At 45.5% G+C, this 20,419-nt stretch overlaps 1 pseudogene; it reads left to right on the forward strand.

Moving 5' to 3' along the window:
- The first annotated feature begins 1,129 nt into the window (after nt 1-1,129).
- LOC135561348 (protein sel-1 homolog 3-like) lies at nt 1,130-19,883 on the forward strand (annotated as a pseudogene).
- The last annotated feature ends 536 nt before the right edge of the window (nt 19,884-20,419 follow it).

Genomic DNA, 20,419 nt, shown 5'->3' on the forward strand with positions numbered 1-20,419 from the left:
AGATCAGTGCTGCCCCCTCTCATTGAGTAGCTGAAGTTGAAGGCCAACACTGTTCTTCAGGCTCCCATTAGCAACACAATTATCCTTGTAACCTCTTCTGTGTGCGATTTTAAAGTAGTCGGTACAAGGACATACATCTGGTGTAATTGAAACAATTATTGGCACCATGATTGACTTCGAAACATATATTTATTACACAAAGAATGACCACGAAGATTGCCGTTTTCCCATTCACTATAATAAGGGATCCTGTTTTCTGCAAACAATTCCTGCAGTACGTACAGCTGTTGGCCTTGAACCTCGTGGCTTCAATGAGAGGTGGCAGTCATTCTCCCCTGACTACTATTCACATACAGTCATCGGATGACTTCCGAGTCGGGATGTCCACCTTTGCCAAGGATCCCCTTTAGACTTTTTTTTTGTTACCATACAGGAAACATTAGTGGGCTTGGCATTTTGCCAGAGGGTTGTGATTTGGTAACCAGGCAACCAGACTATAGCAATCATTCCATAAAAATGTAATGAATAGAAAAGGCATCTCTATTTAAGCCAATGATTGCAATGGACTGGCAGCTATTTTGAGTGTACTTATGACAGGAAGTAAAAGCAGGAAGTGTACCTTTCAATCTGTGCTGTGATTTTTTTGAGTCAACTCAACTGACATTATAAAAAATACTTTCCATTGCATGAGCCCCATCAGTTCGCATAATAATGCCAGGCAGCCATTGTGAGTTTGCCCATGAGTGTACCAGTCAAATTGCCAGGGTTAGAGCTTCCAAGCCCATTCTTTTCATTTTTATTTCTATGATTAATTCTATGAATATGCAAATGTTGCTCTCTGCCCAGGTGTTCTCTGCAAAAGTAAAAGTCAGGTAGCCTACCTGGCACTGCATATACTACAATAGACTTGCAGAACAGGTGGCACCGTATAACTCCACCTGTCTCACTGAACTGATGAGTAGAGACAAGGCTACAGACAGCTGCATTTGGCCCCAAAAAATATCACATTATTTTAAGTTCAATGAATTCTAACCCCGAATTGATTGTGAATTTAATAACATTCGATTCAGTCCTGGAACAAATTCGGGAAGACAGAATGTCAAGAATTGCATGAAGTGCACTCTTGAAAATGAACATTTTTAAAAGTTGTAACCCTTGTGGATATGCTATCACTGTTGTAATTTTGTTCTTGCTGGTAAGAAATACGAATGATTGACTATCTAATATAATTCAAATGCGGTATAGTGATTAGTCCATAGGCAATTTTAAACTTGAAGAATGCAAACAATTTCTGGGTAGTCTATTTAAATGAGTTGCAAACGTGTGTAAATATTTGGCTTGTGTGTGTCATGTATTGTCATGTTATGTCTTGTTCCTGTTCTTTCTCTTCACTTCGTTTCCCCCTGCTGGTCGTATTAGGTTACCTTCTCTCCCTTTCCTTCCCCCAGCTGTTCCTCATCTCCTCTAACTACCTCGTTTACTCTCTCCCACCTGTTCCCTTTTTTCCCTCTGATTAGGTCTCTATTTCTCTCTCTGTTTCTGCTTCTGTCTTTGTCAGATTCTCGTTTGCTTCACCCTTGTCCCGTCCTGTCGTAATCTGCCTCTTCATCAGATGCTACGTGTGATCAGGTACCTCTGTCCTCTACAACCCGCGCCTACCCGGAGAGACCAGCAGTCTGTTGCCGCTAACCCTGCTATTCTCCTCTGCTGCTAGAAGGGGACTCTCCTGTAAAGATCAGAGGACTTTATGATTTATTTGTCGCCCTCTCTGCGGGTTGTCTATTTTGTCAACCGATACATCTGAAGAGGATTTATGTCTTCCCTGTGTTTGGACATTAAAAGACTGTTTCTGTTAAACCGCTTTTGGGTCCTCACTCACCTGCATAACAGAAGAATCTGACCAAGAATGGACCCAGCGACTTCGGATCCTCTCCACTCAGCCGTCGAGATCCAGGGAGCGATGCTAGGCAGACACGAGCAGGAATTGTCTGCTGCTCGACATGCCGTTGAGACCCTGGCCGCCCAAGTCTCCGACCTCTCGAAACATATTCACCATCTCCGCCTCGATCCACCGGCTACTTCCAGGGCTTCCGAGTCTCCGGAGCCCAGAATTAATAACCCGCCGTGTTACTCTGGGGAGCCCACTGAATGCCGCTCGTTCCTCACCCAGTGTGATATTGTGTTTTCTCTCCAGCCCAACACGTACTCCAGGGGCACAGCTCGTATCGCCTCGTCATATCTCTCCTTACTGGACGGGCTCGTGAGTGGGGCACGGCAATCTGGGAGGCGAGGGCTGAGTGTACTAACCAGTATCAGAACTTTAAGGAGGAGATGATACGGGTTTTTGATCGTTCTGTTTTTGGGGAAGAAGCTTCCAGGGCCCTGTCTTCCCTATGTCAAGGTAATCGATCCATAACTGATTACTCTATAGAGTTTCGCACTCTTGCTGCCTCCAGTGACTGGAACGAGCCGGCTTTGCTCGCTCGTTTTCTGGAGGGTCTCCGCGGAGGTAAAGGATGAGATTCTCTCCCGGGAGGTTCCTTCCAGCGTGGATTCCTTGATTGAACTCGCTATTCGCATAGAACGACGGGTTGATCTTCGTCACCGTGCTCGTGGAAGGGAGCTCGCGTTATCCGTTGCCCCCTCTCCGCATCACTACCATCTTCCTCCACTGGCTCAGGTGCTGAGCCTATGCAGCTGGGGGTATTCGCATCTCGACTAAGGAGAGGGAACGGAGAATCACCAACCGCCTCTGTCTCTATTGCGGTTCCGCTGGTCATTTGTCATTTCATGTCCAGTAAAGCCAGAGCTCATCAGTAAGCGGAGGGCTACTGGTGAGCGCTACTACTCAGGTCTCTCCTTCAAGATCCTGTACTACCTTGTCGGTCCATCTACGCTGGACCGGTTCGGCAGCTTCCTGCAGTGCCTTGATAGACTCTGGGGCGGAGGGCTGTTTTATGGACGAAGCCTGGGCTCGGGAACATGACATTCCTCTCAGACAGTTAGGGGAGCCCACGGCCTTGTTCGCCTTGGATGGTAGTCCTCTCCCCAGGATTCAGCGTGAAACGCTACCTTTAACCCTCACTGTCTCTGGTAATCATAGCGAAACCATTTATTTTTTTATTTTTCGTTCACCTTTTACACCTGTTGTTTTGGGCCATCCCTGGCTAGTGTGTCATAATCCTTCTATTAATTGGTCTAGTAATTCTATCCTCTCCTGGAACGTCTCTTGTCATGTGAAGTGTTTAATGTCTGCTATCCCTCCTGTTTCCTCTGTCTCTTCTTCACAGGAGGAGCCTGGTGATTTGACAGGGGTGCCGGAGGAATATCACGATCTGCGCACGGTGTTCAGTCGGTCCAGGGCCACCTCCCTTCCTCCGCACCGGTCGTATGATTGTAGTATTGATCTCCTTCCGGGATCCACTCCCCCCCGGGGTAGACTATACTCTCTGTCGGCTCCCGAACGTAAGGCTCTCGAAGATTATTTGTCTGTAGCTCTCGACGCCGGTACCGTAGTCCCTTCCTCCTCTCCCGCCGGAGCGGGGTTCTTTTTGTTAAGAAAAAGGACGGGACCCTGCGCCCCTGCGTGGATTATCGAGGGCTGAATGACATAACGGTTAAGAATCGTTATCCGCTTCCCCTTATGTCTTCAGCCTTCGAGATCCTGCAGGGAGCCAGGTTTTTCACTAAGTTGGACCTTCGTAACGCTTACCATCTCGTGCGCATCAGGGAGGGGGGCGAGTGGAAGACGGCGTTTAACACTCAGTTAGGGCACTTTGAATACCGGGTTCTGCCGTTCGGCCTCGCTAACGCTCCAGCTGTCTTTCAGGCATTAGTGAATGATGTACTGAGAGACATGCTGAACATCTTTGTTTTCGTTTCCCTTGACGATATCCTGATTTTTTCACCATCACTCCAGATTCATGTTCAGCACGTTCGACGTGTCCTCCAGCGCCTTTTAGAGAATTGTCTTCATGTGAAGGCTGAGAAGTGCTCTTTTCATGCCTCCTCCGTCACATTTCTCGGTTCTGTTATTTCCGCTGAAGGCATTAAGATGGATCCCGCTAAGGTCCAAGCTGTCAGCGATTGGCCCGTCCCTAAGTCACGTGTCGAGCTGCAGCGCTTTCTCGGCTTCGCGAATTTCTATCGTCGTTTCATCCGTAATTTCGGTCAGGTGGCAGCTCCTCTCACAGCCCTTACTTCTGTCAAGACATGCTGTAAGTGGTCCGTTTCTGCCCAGGGAGCTTTTGATCTCCTCAAGAAGCGTTTTACATCCGCACCTATCCTTGTTACACCTGACGTCTCCTACTCGTCTGGCCGTTCTTCAGTGGGCTCACTCTGCCAAGTTAGCCGGCCACCCCGGCGTTCGGGGTACGCTTGCTTCTATTCGCCAGCGTTTTTGGTGGCCCACTCAGGAGCGTGACACGCGTCGTTTCGTGGCTGCTTGTTCGGACTGCGCGCAGACTAAGTCCGGTAACTCCCCTCCTGCCGGCCGTCTCAGACCGCTTTCCATTCCCTCTCGACCGTGGTCTCACATCGCCTTAGACTTTATTACCGGACTGCCTTCGTCAGCGGGGAAGACTGTTATTCTAACGGTTGTCGATAGGTTCTCTAAGGCGGCTCATTTTATTCCCCTCGCTAAGCTTCCTTCTGCTAAAGAGACGGCACAAATCATCATTGAGAATGTTTTCCGAATTCATGGCCTTCCGTCAGACGCCGTTTCGGACAGGGGTCCGCAATTCACGTCTCAATTTTGGAGGGAGTTTTGCCGTTTGATTGGGGCTTCCGTCAGTCTCTCTTCCGGTTTTCACCCCCAGTCTAACGGTCAAGCAGAACGGGCCAATCAGACTATTGGTCGCATCTTACGCAGTCTTTCTTTTCGTAACCCTGCGTCTTGGGCAGAACAGCTCCCCTGGGCAGAATACGCTCACAACTCGCTTCCTTCGTCTGCGACCGGGCTATCTCCTTTTCAGAGTAGCCTCGGATACCAGCCTCCTCTGTTCTTGTCCCAGCTCGCCGAGTCCAGCGTCCCCTCCGCTCAGGCTTTTGTCCAACGTTGTGAGTGCACCTGGAAGAGGGTCAGGTCTGCACTTTGCCGTTATAGGGCGCAGACTGTGAGAGCCGCTAATAAGCGTAGGACTAAGAGTCCTAGATATTGTCGCGGTCAGAGAGTATGGCTCTCCACTCAAAACCTTCCCCTTAAGACAGCTTCTCGCAAGTTGACCCCGCGGTTCATTGGTCCGTTCCGTATTTCCCAGGTCATTAATCCTGTCGCAGTGCGACTTCTTCTTCCGCGACATCTTCGTCGCGTCCACCCGGTCTTCCATGTCTCCTGTGTTAAGCCCTTTCTTCGCGCCCCGTTCGTCTCCCCCCCCCATCCTTGTCGAGGGCGCACCTATCTACAGGGTCCGTAAGATTTTGGACATGCGTCCTCGGGGCCGTGGTCATCAGTACCTAGTGGATTGGGAGGGGTACGGTCCTGAGGAAAGGAGTTGGGTTCCATCTCGGGACGTGCTGGACCGTTCGCTGATCGATGATTTCCTCCGTTGCCGCCAGGTTTCCTCCTCGAGTGCGCCAGGAGGCGCTCGGTGAGTGGGGGGTACTGTCATGTATTGTCATGTTATGTCTTGTTCCTGTTCTTTCTCTTCACTTCGTTTCCCCCTGCTGGTCGTATTAGGTTACCTTCTCTCCCTTTCCTTCCCCCAGCTGTTCCTCATCTCCTCTAACTACCTCGTTTACTCTCTCCCACCTGTTCCCTTTTTTCCCTCTGATTAGGTCTCTATTTCTCTCTCTGTTTCTGCTTCTGTCTTTGTCAGATTCTCGTTTGCTTCACCCTTGTCCCGTCCTGTCGTAATCTGCCTCTTCATCAGATGCTACGTGTGATCAGGTACCTCTGTCCTCTACAACCCGCGCCTACCCGGAGAGACCAGCAGTCTGTTGCCGCTAACCCTGCTATTCTCCTCTGCTGCTAGAAGGGGACTCTCCTGTAAAGATCAGAGGACTTTATGATTTATTTGTCGCCCTCTCTGCGGGTTGTCTATTTTGTCAACCGATACATCTGAAGAGGATTTATGTCTTCCCTGTGTTTGGACATTAAAAGACTCTGTTTCTGTTAAACCGCTTTTGGGTCCTCACTCACCTGCATAACAGTGTGTGTGTATTACAGCTATTCCTATCATTATGCTTACAGGCTACCTCCACACATCACTTTATTTCCTCACAACTTACAGTATATCCACAAATGTCACATTAAGCTCCTGGTTATTAAGTGTCACTTGTTTAAAATATGATATTTGTTCAACATATGATGTTTAATACCATACTAGGCCCACTATACTTCTGGCACTGTTCATCAATTTAAATCTGAATGCATATGTGTCTTACCAGTGTTAAAAATTCTAACAAAATAGATTATATTCCAGCCACACACTGCTAGTCACCAGTGCCAGAGGCATCTCAGAATGAATCTTACAAACAAGTTATACTAAGTGAGGAAAAGTCCTGAGGCTTTACTCATTATTTCTCTTGATTTGATAAAGGATCATACACATGTATTATAGTTTTTTTATGACAGACCATTCAAGGAGAGGCCTTCTGAACACCAAGCGAGCATATGATGGACATACCCCCAGTCACTATGTGAGTCTTCATCCCACACCACGTCTACGTCCTCACCCCCAGCTGGAGAGAGTACAGTGCTGCATGATGATTCCATACAGTTTGACTAGGCCCCAGACATGACAGATGGCTCAGTGGTCCGAGTTAGGTACCAGTGCTCCAGGGCCTATGAGGTGGAGGTGGTGGTCTCCACACAAACCAAGACAGGAGTCTGGGTCTTCAAGAGGAGATGGAACACATTCAGAAGCTCACATTCCCTCCAGACATGGCCTACAGAGAGGACTTCTTCATCAGGCACACATTGGACGTCTGTAATGTGATGGTGTGAGGAGCCTGGTTGGACCACCTTGACCAAGGCAATAGAGACAAAGGCAATGGGACCAACAGCACATACCAAGGGTCCCTGGTGAGGTCATTCAAGGTGCTCCAGGCAGTACCGCCCTCTAAGAGTCCAGCCAGACTTACCCTGGGTGTCACTCGTGGATGGCTGATCTGAGGTGGCAGCTGACCAGAGGCAGAGTCCGCCATTGCCCACACGAGTCCGGTCATGTCTAAATCAACCAATCATGTTTTTGTATATGTGTGTTTCAATTAAACTCACCTGGCTGTCACTTGTACTTTGAACAGTTTAAGGTTCCCATGTGTTATGAATTTCCTACCAGAGGCTCTCAGCACACCATCTCACAGCCCACTCTCAGGGACACAAACTCTGCAACTTTCTAACTCCCGCAGTAGGCTCCCCACCCCCTCTGGAGCAAAGCAGGCTAGGCTAAAGGTCGTAAACTGGCCCTTCACACCTCTGGTCCTAACCAAACCGATTGTTTGCTAGGAGGTCATGGTGGCCAGGGTTCTTATCACACAGTGGGATCAGCCAATCAAAGACAGTTATCTTTCTGTCTCCTTCAAGCAGTCACAGAGAGAGCAGCAAGCTCATCTCTATCCTGCACAACAACAGCGGGACTGGTATCTCTGAACTTGTGCGTGCACAAAGTGATTTGTGCGCCATTTGCATATTGTTCTTCGTAGTTTGTTCTTACTATTGTTGTATGCTGCCTTTGTTTATAGCTGTGTTGGAATATGTTCCGGTAGTATGTACATTTTCATACAGTCCTTCCCTTGTTAAAAAAACGGTATATAGTGCATTCATTACCTGTTTCTCCTGTTTCAGAACCACTACCATGCCACTACCTTTCCATGTTCATTTTATCAGTGTGTGTGTCAATAAAGTATCCATGTGTGTAACTCTGAGGTTGCCTTATTCCCCTCTTATCGGAGAAGGTTCTAGTGGGTCACAGATCAACCCAAACAGAGAGATGCTCTCTTTCACCATGAATTGAGTCAAGAAAAAAGCACTGACATATTATTTGGTTAAACATGGTGTTTTCAGTCCTTATAGTTGTAGTGTATACTAATGTTTTGATTTTCCTTTCATTGATTTGTGGACACTGTAGATATGTTGACATTCCCAATGGTAAAGGGAAAGGGGGATACCTAGTCAATTGTATAACTGAATGCATTCAACTGAAATGTGTCTTCTATATTTAACCCAACCCCTCCGAATCAGAGAGGTGCGTGGGGCTGTCTTAATCGACATCCACGTCATCGGGACCCTGGTTAGCACTGGAGAGAGTTTTGAAGTGATTTACAAGATCCACCCTTTCATCAACATAGATCTTGAGAGAACCCGCCTCCTCACTGTGGAGCAGCCCAGGTTGTCAAGGCTGTGGGTAACTGGTGAAAGGAGTCAGGCGCAGGAGAGCTGAGATGCATGGACAAGGTATTTCATTCAAGAAAACACCAGTACAAACACAATACTATGGAGCTGGAAGAATATCGGTACCACGAAATAAACGGGCGTAACAACAAAACCCGGCAACAATAATAGCAGCCGTCCCTAACAATAAAACAAACACGCACACAAACATGGGGGAAACCAGAGGGTAAATAATGAACATGTAATGGGGGGAATTGAAACCAGGTGTGTAGAAAACAAAGACAAAACAAATGGAAAATGAAAAGTGGATCGGTGATGGCTAGAAGGCCGGTGATGTCGACCGCCGAACGCCGCCCGAACAAGGAGAGGGACCGACTTCGGCGGAAGTCGTGACACAGGTTTGGATCTGACTTCACTCTAAATTGTATAATTTATTTACATTTATGACAAACTTCCTTACATTGTCATGGCAGCTGATCATTTGGATAATCTTGTGGACAACAAGCTCTCTGCTTGTGTAATGACAATGTCACCTAGAATGACTCACAACAACATGAATAGTTATAACCGGTATAATGCCAAATTAATTATACAGTTTTGTGGCCTCTTACACAGTGGGTTCATTTAAAGTTCAACTAAAAAAGTCCATGAACTAGCACTTTGAAAATGATAGCATCTGCCATCCAAAGTTTCTGACTCCAATTAACCTCCTTAGGTCAGTTACAGTAGGCTAAGATCTGTGTCTCTTTTCAAGGCTGACACCTCGTTTCATTTTTGATTTCACTTAACAGATCAGTTTTCACACAGTTAAAAAAAGAAAAAAGCCTTTCATAAACTAACACTCATTTGACCCTTTCTCCCCTTACTAGCTCTTATTTTGCTGATAGCTACTTTATTTAGGAGAAATTTACTTACTATGACTGTGATATGTGGTTGTCCCACCTAGCTAACTTAAGGTGAATGGACGAATTGTAAATTAAATCATAATTAATTGGTCGCATACACATATTTAGCAGATGTTATTGAGGGTGTAGCGATATGCGTGTAAAAAAAAAAATTACACACAAAACAAATGGATACTGCAAAGTTGCTAGAAGCAGAGCTGTCATGTCTGTCAGAGTCATCTTCTTTACCAATCACTCTGGATAAGAGCATCTGCTAAATGACTAAAAATGTACACATTGAAATGTACTTTATTGTCTACATGCTTTAAAAGACGCTTTGAAAGATCAGCAAAAAAACATATGTAGAAGATGATACCAGTGGGTGGGTGTGTTTTATGGATGCTTAAGGATGGATGCATAATCTAAGATCTAATCAAGATGTAATCACAGTTTACAATGACACAAATCCATTCAATCTCCTCCCATGGAACAGTGACAGTGACACAGGAAATGGAATGTGAAAGATCTCATTAATCTCCTTTTCCCCAGGGTAACAGTGTCTATGTGGGTCTATCTGGTGCAGTGGTGTGACAAGAAGATCCTCCATCACGTTGATCAGAACAGTGAATATGACACTCCTCTGATGCAGCTCACTAACCAGGCGAGGCATAGCATGACAGCTTGTTGTGGATTCACCAGATAGGATGTCACTGTGTATTTGTCAGAGTTTTGCTCTCACTTGATACTTGTGATGCTATGCTAGGCTGTGAATGTGATGAAGCTGTCCTTGTGTGATAGGTTGTGGTATGATTGGATATCAACGTGCATTATGGGAGATGTACATTGTGTCTTATGATTTAATAAAGGACATGTCATCATGTCTGCTGTTTAGGAGAGATCCTAATTCAGGTGTGTGTGGTGTCTGGGGGGAGATCAGGCATTCAGAGCCCACACATCTCTGACTCTCTGGACATGAATCTGACTAGACTTCTCCATACAAGGCTCTAAGGTACCATACAATTGAATTGAATACACTTTATTAATCCCACAAGGGACACTACAGCAACAACATACATGTGCTCCTAACCAACTATGCTATTTTGTTAATTTTTTTGCATTGTTTTACCTTATTTTTGAATTTATTTTGTACATAATGTTGCTGCTACCGTCTCTTATGACCGAAAATACTTCTGGACATCAGAACAGCGATTACTCACCACGAACTGGAAGAAGCTTTTTCCTTTAACAAGTCTGACGAGAAGGTTAAACTGCTTCCCGGGAACAGGCCCAGATCCCCGTAATTTATGTGAAGAAAAGACGGAGGAAAAGAGGACGCAGGTTGGGCTGCCTTCTGAGAATCCGTAGGTGAGCGAGTAAACTCCCACTGCCATCTGTTCTACTTGCTAACATGCAATCATTGGAAAATAAAATTGATGACCTACGATTACCATTACCCTACCAACGGGACATTAAAAACTGTAATATCTTATGTTTCACCGAGTCGTGGCTGAACGGCGACATGGATAATTAAGAGCTGGAGGGATTTTCCATGCACCGGCAGAACAGAGAAGAAGCTACGTCTGGTAAGATGAGGGCTGGGTGTGTGTGTCTTTTTGTCAATAACAGCTGGTGCGTGATGTTTAATATAAAAGAAGTCTCGAGGTATTGCTCGCATGAGGTAGAGTACTTTATGATAAGCTGTAGACCACACTATCTACCAAGAGAGTTCTCATCTAAATTATTCGTAGCCGTCTATTTACCACCACAGACCGATGCTGGCACTAAGACCGCACTCAACCAACTCTATAAGGCCATAAGTAAACAAGAAAATGCTCATCCAGAAGAGGCGCTCCTAGTGGCCGGGGACTTTAATGCAGGCAAACTTAAATCAGTTTTACCACATTTTTACCAGCATGTCACTTGTGCAAACAGTGAAAAAAATATTGATACCACCTTTACTACACACTCAGAGACTCTAGACCACCTTTACTCCCCACCCTCCATTTGGCAAATCTCACCATAATTATATTCTCCTGATTCCTGCTTACAAGCAAAAACTGAAGCAGGAAGTACCAGTGACACGCTCAATACGGAAGTGGTCAGATGACTCGGATGCCATGCTACAGGACTGTTTTGCAAACACAGACTGGAATATGTTCTGGGATTCATCCAATGGCATTGAGGAGTATGCCACCTCAGTCATCTGCTTCTTCAATAAGTGCATCGACGACGTCATCCCCACAGTGACCATACGTACATATCCCAACCAAAATCCAAGGATTACAGGCAACATCCGCATCGAGCTAAACGCTAGATCTTCCACATTCAAGGCGTGGGACACTAATCTGGATGCTTATAAGAAATCCTGCTATGCCCTCCGACGAACCATCAAACAAGCAAAGTGTAAATACAGGATTAAGACTGAATCCTACGACACCGGCTCTGATGCTCGTCGGATGTGACAGGGCTTGAAAACTATTACAGACTACAAAGGGAAACACAAACGCGAGCTGCCCAGTGATACGAGCCTACCAGACGAGCTAAATGCCTGTTATGTTCGCTTCGAGGCAAGCAACACTGAAGCATGCACGAGAGCACCAGCTGTTCTGGATGACTGGGTGATAACTCTCTCGATAGCTGATGTGAAGACACTTGCCAGTTGGTCCGCTCATGCTTTGAGTACACGTTATGGTAATCCATCTGGCCCCGCGGCTTTGTGAATGTTGGCCTGTTTAAATCAAATCAAATCAAATTTGATTTGATTTAAACAGGTCAACGTTCACAAAGCCGCTGGCAAGTGTCTTCACTGACATTTTCAACCTCTACCTGACTGAGTCTGTAATACCTAAATGTTTCAAGAAGACCACCATAGTCCCTGTGCCCAAGGAGTGAAGGTAACCTGCGTCGGTAGCCATGAAGTGCTTTGAAAGGCTGGCCATGGTTCACATCAACAACATCCACCCAGATACCCTAGACCCACTCTAATTTGCATACCGCCCCAACAGATCCACAGATGATGCAATCTCTATTGCACTCCACACTGCCCTTTCCCACCTGGACAAAAGGAACACCTACGTGAGAATGCACCATAGTGCCCTCAAAGCTCATCACTAAGCTAAGGACCCTGGGACTAAACATCTCCCTCTGCAACTGGATCCTGGACTTCCTGGCGGGCCGCCCCCAGGTGGTAAGGGTAGGTAACAACACATCTGCCAGCTTGATCCTCAACACGAGGGCCCCTCAGGGGTGCGTGCTCACTCCCCTTCTGTACTCCCTGTTCACCCATGACTGCATGGCCAGGCACGACTCAAACACCATCATTAAGTTTGCCGACGACACAACAGTGGTAGGCCTGATCACCGACAATGATGAGACAGCCTATAGGGAGGAGGTCAGAGACCTGATCATGTGGTGCCAGGATAACAACCTCTCCCTCAATGTGATCAAGACAAAGGAGACTTTTGTGGACTACAGGAAAAGGAGGACTGAGCACGCCCCCATTCTAATCGACGGGCTGTAGTTGAGCAGGTTGAGAGCATCAAGATCCTTAGTGTCCACATCACCAACGAACTATCATGGTCCAAACACACCAAGACAGTCGTGAAGAGGGCACGACAAAGCCTATTCCCCTTCAGGAGACTGAAGAGATTTGGCACGAGTCCTCAGATCCTCAAAATATTCTACAGCTGCAACATCGAGAGCATCACTGCCTGGTACTGCAACTGCTCGGCCTCCAACCACAAGGCACTACAGAGGATAGTGAGTACAGCCCAGTACATCACTGGGACCAAGTTTCCTGCCATCCAGGACCTCTATACCAGGCGGTGTCAGAGGAAGGCCCTAAAAATTGTCAAAGACTCCAGCCACCCTAGTCATAGACTATTCTCTCTGCTACCGCACGGCAAGCAGTGCCGGAATGCCAAGTCTAGGTCCAAAAGGCTTCTTAACAGCTTGTACCCCCAAGCTACTCTCTAACCTGAACAGCTAATCAAATGGCTACCCAGACTATTTGCATTGTCGTCGTCCCCTCCTCACCTGTTGTATTCAGCGCATGTGACAAATAAAATGTGATTTGATTTAACCTAGCAAGATGACTTCACCACAGGTATATTCCCTATAGGCTGCCCATTTCATGCAGGTGCCTTACTCAAACCTACATAACCTGCAGGTAGTTTGACTGCATCTCCAATTTTTGGGGTTTCATTCATGTACAGTATCTACACCATACAGTTACTGCTGCCACTTATAATGAATTAGGCTGAGGTTACGAAAACAGAGTTTTCACCCCGCCACACCCCTTTGGATACTTCTTTCTCCAATCTAAGGATCCAAATCACGTTCTGTGTTATTTACACACATTCACGTTTCTCTCTTTACTCACCATCTTCTGAACCCTCAACCAATTTCATCGATATGATGCGATTTGAAAGAACCGTCCAAACATATATATGAAGGCTTCAACCTTCTCTGTCTGTTGTAACGGATATTGCCGTAGCACACACACAAAAAATGAAGTCTACACATTGCATTGGGGCAAAAAAAAGTGTGTTTTGTGTGATGATGTAATTTTTATAGTTATGCTGTCATATAGCCAAGAGTCTGCCTCCTGTTTAGCCTTGTTGCAATGATATTGAAAAAAAACATTCAATTGCAATTGTTTGCCTCTCCGTGTCTTGCTTGTTTGTTATGCTGTGTAGGCTACATACTGTATAGCTTGCCTATGTAACTCCCCTCCTGAAGAAATAACATGAAATTGCTAGACAACCTGTTTGTGTCGTGCTTAGGTTTGCAATAGCCTACTGTCACAACAGACAAATAACTACGTTATTTGAGCCAGATGTCCTCCTGTTTTGGCCACCACCACTTTTTTTAACCTTTATTTAACCAGGCAAGTCAGTTAAGAACAAATTCTTATGTTCAATGATGGCCTAGGAACAGTGGGTTAACTGCCTGTTCAGGGGCAGAACGACAGATTTGTAACTTGTCAGCTCAGGGATTTGAACTTGCAACATTTCGGTTACTAGTCCAACTCTCTAACCACTAGGCAGGTAAGGACCACACAACAGTCACCTGCTGTTATTGCTACTAATGGCACCTCTATCCTCAGCTGTATGTGTGACCCCTGACCCATGAATAACCTTTTTATGACCTCTGTGTATTTCAGGGTCATATTTACAGTCTGATTGGGTGCACTGGGAGACAACTATTAAGGCCTCATGCATTTGGGCTACAAACACACACATGGAATTGACAAAAACTGACATGGGGTATGGTTACTACTCCAATGTTGGGGCACAGACCACTATTGACCAAGGGATGGTATTGCTACAACAGGTGAGTTTATAGAGAGAAATTAGGGATTTTAGTTATACTGTGTTTGATGAGTATAACGTTAACCACACATTTCTTCTCATTCCAAGCAATCTATAACTCAGCACATTCGTATAAGCAACGAGGACCATCTGAACAGCCTGACTCATGAGACAGGTGACGCCTTTCAGTTTCTCAAACTTCAAGCTGACAGAGGAGACGTTGAATCACAGGTATATCAAAAGACTTATACATAATTTAGCTTTAGTTCTAGACTACAGTAGCTAGAAATGTCTTCTACGTCAAGTTAGGAAAGATCCAAGGGAATACATTTGAAAATGACATAACTCTTCATTTATGCAGAAACATCTAGCAAAGCTTCTGTTCTGGGCTGAAACGGGTGTCTCTAAGGATGGGAAGGAATGCAGTTAAGTGGTACGCTAAGAGTGCCATGGAGCTGGAGGATTCTTCCACCATGTATGACTACTCTATCTTATTACTTTAGGTAAGCATCATGTCCTATGCAAGTAGGGGACTTCAAATGGAAAGAACCCAAACCACTCAGAGAAGAATGAGCTAGGACCACAGCTCATTTTAAAAATCAACTTGAGTTTTAATTTGAAAACCTTTTGAAAAGATTTATGAAAGGTCTAATAATCAGTGTGTTTCCTGTACTCCCTGTACTCCTCCCTGTATGGCCACTTGGTCGGGGCGGTGGAGGCAGCCTGGTACCTGTCCACAGGAAACCTGGACAGGGTCTCCCAGGACACAAAGAGGGCTGTGATATTAGTATCTTATCCTCTCAGTGAGTGAAGAGAGCTCCTGTTTGGTCCACTGCACCGAGCTAATTCAAGGACAGGTCTTGGGTATTTGCATATCTAAGAATAAGTGCCATGTCACAGTGTGGCATAGAGAGAGAATGACCCTGCTTATTGTTGAGGCACACATGTCTTATGAATCCCCAGATGAAGCAGTTAGTGTCCCTCACATTTTCTTAGAGTCTAATGAGTAACGAGTTAGTTGATGCCAGAGTAAACCTTTAATCACTGAGGTTATTGTAGGTCATGGTAATAATGATGTAATGATAATGTAATAACAATACTTAGCTGATTTCGATATGTGATGAACCTCCTTAGTGGTTCAATTAGGGTTTTTCATGTATCATTTATTATCTGTTCTGTCCTCCAGATCTGCGAGCAGAATGGTTACCTGGGATACGTGGTCAAGGAGGCTCTCCAAGCCTACCTCCAGTGCTCCCTGGTGAGAGAAACAAAATAGACTCTAGAACATCCGTCCAATTTGACTCACATTCATTTGATTTGGCAAATCACCGATGTTACGGTGTGTGCGTGTGCTTGTGTGTGTGTATGTGCGTGTGCGTGTGTGATTATTCTTCCTAAAGGGTTGAGTCTCTGGTGAGGTATGCTCTGGCAGCAGCAACAGGTCGGGTTGTGGCACAGAATAATGTTGCCTACCTATGTGAGGTAAGGAGTCTGGCATTTTAAATCCAATTTTCTTATGCAAAGTTACATCTCTCATAGTATCATCTCTCATATTATTCTAAAATAATTTAGTTCAGATGTAGAGATGCATTCATTTGAGACATACAAGGCCTTAACAGAAAAGGGACGTGAATGACCTTAAGCCATTATGATACCTTCACTTACACCGGAGTTACCACTATTTTTTAATTGCAGGAAATGAAGGAGAGCTATGACTGTCAATGGATGTATTACAACCATTCCACAATGAACTGTGCCCCACATGACTCTGGTGAGTTTCTGTCTTACAGACTACAATGTCATCACAAAGCCTCGAGCCACTAGTGGAAAAGCTAGTTTACATAAAGCACCTGTCTCTCTGTTAGCCTGGTCCCATATCTGTTTGGGCTCCTGCAAACTCCATTGATGTCATTGGCATGCCCAGGGGTGACAAGGAGTTGGCACAGACTGGCACTCAGGCTATCTCTCTGTTTCCAGGTTTCCTGAAGATGGTAGACTACTACTAATCTAGCAGCATGCTTGGAACTGTTGATCAGGCCATATCAGTGTACAACAGATCAGCCCTTGCAGGCAGTTCCCAGGTGACTGTCATTTCCTGTATGCTATGATCAAGCCTCTAGAATTCAGAATTACTCTTATGTAAAAGTAACCATCAGAAGTTGTACAGATCAATACTCATTATTTTCCTCATGAATCCCCAGGGAATATATAAATTGGTGGTTTTGGCAGAGGAGGGATATGATTTCCCATTGATCATCAGAAACCGATTAAACGTACACTACATGGCCAAAAGTCGAACATCTCATTCCAGAATCATGAGCATAAATATGGTGTTGGTCCCCCTTTTGCTTCTATGACAGCCTCCACTCTTCTGGGAAGGCTTTCCACTAGATGTTGGAACATTGCTGCGGGACTTGGTTCCATTCCATTGGGGCGGCAGGTAGCCTAATGGTTAGAGTGTTGGGACAGTAACCGAAAGGTTGCTAGAACAAATCCCAGAGCTGACGAGGTAGAAATCTGGCATTCTGCACCTGAACAAGGCACCCACTGTTCCTCTGCCGTCTTTCTAAATAAGAATTTGTTCTTAACTGACTTGCCTAGTTAAATAAAGGTCAAATATATATAGTAAGATCAAAAATATTAGTGAGATCAAAAACTGATGTTGTGGGATTAGACCTGGCTTGCAGTTGACATTCTAATTAATCCCAAAGGTGTTCGATGGAGTTGAGGTCAGGGCTTTGTACAGGCCAGGAAAGTTCTTCCACACTGATTTCAACAAACCAATATGTATGGACCTCACTTTGTGCATGGGGTCATTGTCATACTGAAACAGGAAAGGGCATTCTGCAAACCTTTGCCATGAAGTTGGAAGCACAGAATCTTCTAGAATGTAATTTTATGCTGTAGCTTTAAGATTTCCCTAGCTCAAACCATGAAAAACGACCCCAGACGATTATTCCTTCTTCACCAAACTTTACAGTTGGCGCTATGCATTCGGGCAGTTAGTGTTCTCCAGCGAGCACGTTTCCACTGCTCCAGAGTCCAATAGCGGCGAGCTTTACACCACTCTATGCGACGCTAGGCATTGCACATGGTGATCTTAGGCTTGTGTGCGGCTGCTCGGCCATAAAAACCTTTTCATAAAGCTCTGACAAACAGTTCTTGTTCTGACGTTGCTTCTAGAGGCAGTTTGGAACTCGGTAGTGGGTGTTGCAACCGAGGAAAAGGCAATTTGTAAGCGCTATGCACTTCAGCACTTGGCGGTCCCGTTCTGTGAGCTAGTGTCGCTTACCATTTCGCAGCTAAGCCGTTGTTGCTCCTAGACGTTTAGACTTCACAATAACAGCACTTACAGTTGACTGTGGAAGCTCTAGCAGGGCAGACATTTGATGAACTGACTTGTTGGAAAGGTGGCATCCTATGACGGTGCGATGCTGAAAGTCACTGAGCTCTTCAGTACGGGGGGTTGTCAATGTAAATAGTCCGGGTGGCCATTTGATTAATTGTTCAGCAGTCTTAGGGCTTGGGGGCAGAAGCTGTTAAGGAGCCTTTTGGTCCTGGACTTGGCGCTCCAGTACCATTTGCCATGCAGTAGTAGAGAGAACAGTCTATGACTTGGGTGACTGGAGTCTTTGGGAATTTTTTGGGCCTTCCTCTGACACCAGTGATGTACTGGGCCATACGCATTACCCTCTGTTGCGCCTTACAGTCAAATGTCGAGCGGTTGTCATACCAGGCAGTGATGAAACCGGTCAGGATGCTCTCGGAGGTGCAGCTTAGAACTGTTTTTGAGGATCTGGGGACACATGCCAAATATTTTCAGTCTCTTGGAGGGGAAAGGTTTGGTCGTGCCCTCTTCACGACTGTCATGGTGTGTTCGGCCCGCCTTTCCTGTAGTCCACGATCAGCTCCTTTGTCTTGCTCACATTGAGGGAGAGGTTGTTGTCCTGGCACCACACTGCCAGGTCTCTGACCTCCTCCCTTTAGGCTGTCTCATCGTTGTCAGTGATCAAGCCTACCACTGTCGTCAGCAAACTTAATGATGGTGTTGGAGATGTGTTTGGCCACGCAGTCATGGGTGAACAGGGAGTACAGGAGGGGACTAAGCACGCACTCCTGGAAGGACAGTTCCACTCCACTAGCGCGTCGTGAAACACCTTCCACGTCATTCATTATTTTCCATAGAACGCATAGTCCCTCGTTGACTATCCCTTACATATCAATGTAATAGTGAATCGTCTTGATGTCCACGTGAAATGATCACATCTCCAGTGCTTATGACCCTGTATGTATGAGTTATCTACATATTTATGCCACAAGGTGGTACTATTGGCTAACTTGATTATCTGTCACAAACTAGTTGTGTTATAGCTAAAGCCTTAAGGTGAATACATCAGAGGAGGCTAGTGAAGGGAGGACGACTCATATTAATGGCTGGAATGGAATCAATGGAACCGTATCAATGACTTGGAAACCATGTGTTTGATATGTTTGATAAAGTCCCATTTATTTCATTCCAGACATTAAAATGAGCCTGTCCTCCGATTTAAAAAGACACTAGCCACCACTGGAATACTGTGCCGTTCTGCTCCTGACATATTTATTTATTGTTATTCATGACTGGTGAATTGATTCTGTGTCGCCAAGTGGACATCCCACCTAGACAACGTAGACATACTGATGACCGTTCAGTAAAGGACAGGACAGGGACATCCCCTGTCATTCAAGCAGAAGTTAAGTGGACGGCAGGATCAGAATGATCCCATTAGAAGAGAAGACATGTCTAGAACTGTTAGAATGGCCCAGGGTCTACACTCTTAGAAGAATAAGAGAATCCTTTTTAGTTTCAGGTGGAACCATTTTTGGTTCCAGGTAGAACTCTTTTGAGTTCCATGTAGAACCCTCTGTGGAAAGGATTATACATGGAACCAAAACTGGTTCTCCTATGGGACAGCCGAAGAACCGTTTTAGGTTCTAGATAGCACTTTTTTTTCTAAGAATGTATGATTAATTTTATGTATGCTCCATGGCTCCCGAGCGGCGCAGCAGTGTAAGGCACTTAGTGCAAGAGACGTCACTACAGTCCCTGGTTCGAGTGCACAATTGTCCCAGTGCCAGGGTAGGCCATAACTGTAAATAAGAATTTGTTCTTAACTGACTTGCCTAGTTAAATAAACACAGAGTGTTGGATAGAGAGTGCAGGGGACAGCTGACCTGGCTGTCTCAGTGCTCTCTGCACATTATACAACTGAAATGTGTCTTCTGTATTTAACCCAAACCCTCTGAATCAGAGAGGTGTGGGAGGCAGCCTTAATCGACATCCACGTCATTGGCGCCCGGGGATCAGTGGGTTAACTATCTTGCTCAGGAAAGAACGACAGACTTGTACTTTGCCATCTCGGGGATTTGATTCAGCAACCATTTGATTACTGGCACAACGCTGCTACCCACCAGGCTACCTGCCACCATCCTCCAGCATCTGCTCTGATGGATGTCTTACACAGCATAGGAAATGACAACACAGGAAATACCTGAGGCATGAGATTTTTTTTTATTTTATTTTTATTTCACCTTTATTTAACCAGGTAGGCTAGTTGAGAACAAGTTCTCATTTGCAACTGCGACCTGGCCAAGATAAAGCATAGCAGTGTGAGCAGACAACACAGAGTTACACATGGAGTAAACAATTAACAAGTCAATAACACAATAGGAAAAAAAAGTGGAGTCTATATACATTGTGTGCAAAAGGCATGAGGTAGGCGAATAATTACAAATTTGCAGATTAACACTGGAGTGATAAATGATCAGATGGTCATGTACAGGTAGAGATATTGGTGTGCAAAAGAGCAGAAAAGTAAATAAATAAAAACAGTATGGGGATGAGGTAGGTA

This window comes from Oncorhynchus nerka, linkage group LG17, assembly GCF_034236695.1.
Source record: "Oncorhynchus nerka isolate Pitt River linkage group LG17, Oner_Uvic_2.0, whole genome shotgun sequence".
Lineage (NCBI taxonomy): Eukaryota > Metazoa > Chordata > Actinopteri > Salmoniformes > Salmonidae > Oncorhynchus > Oncorhynchus nerka.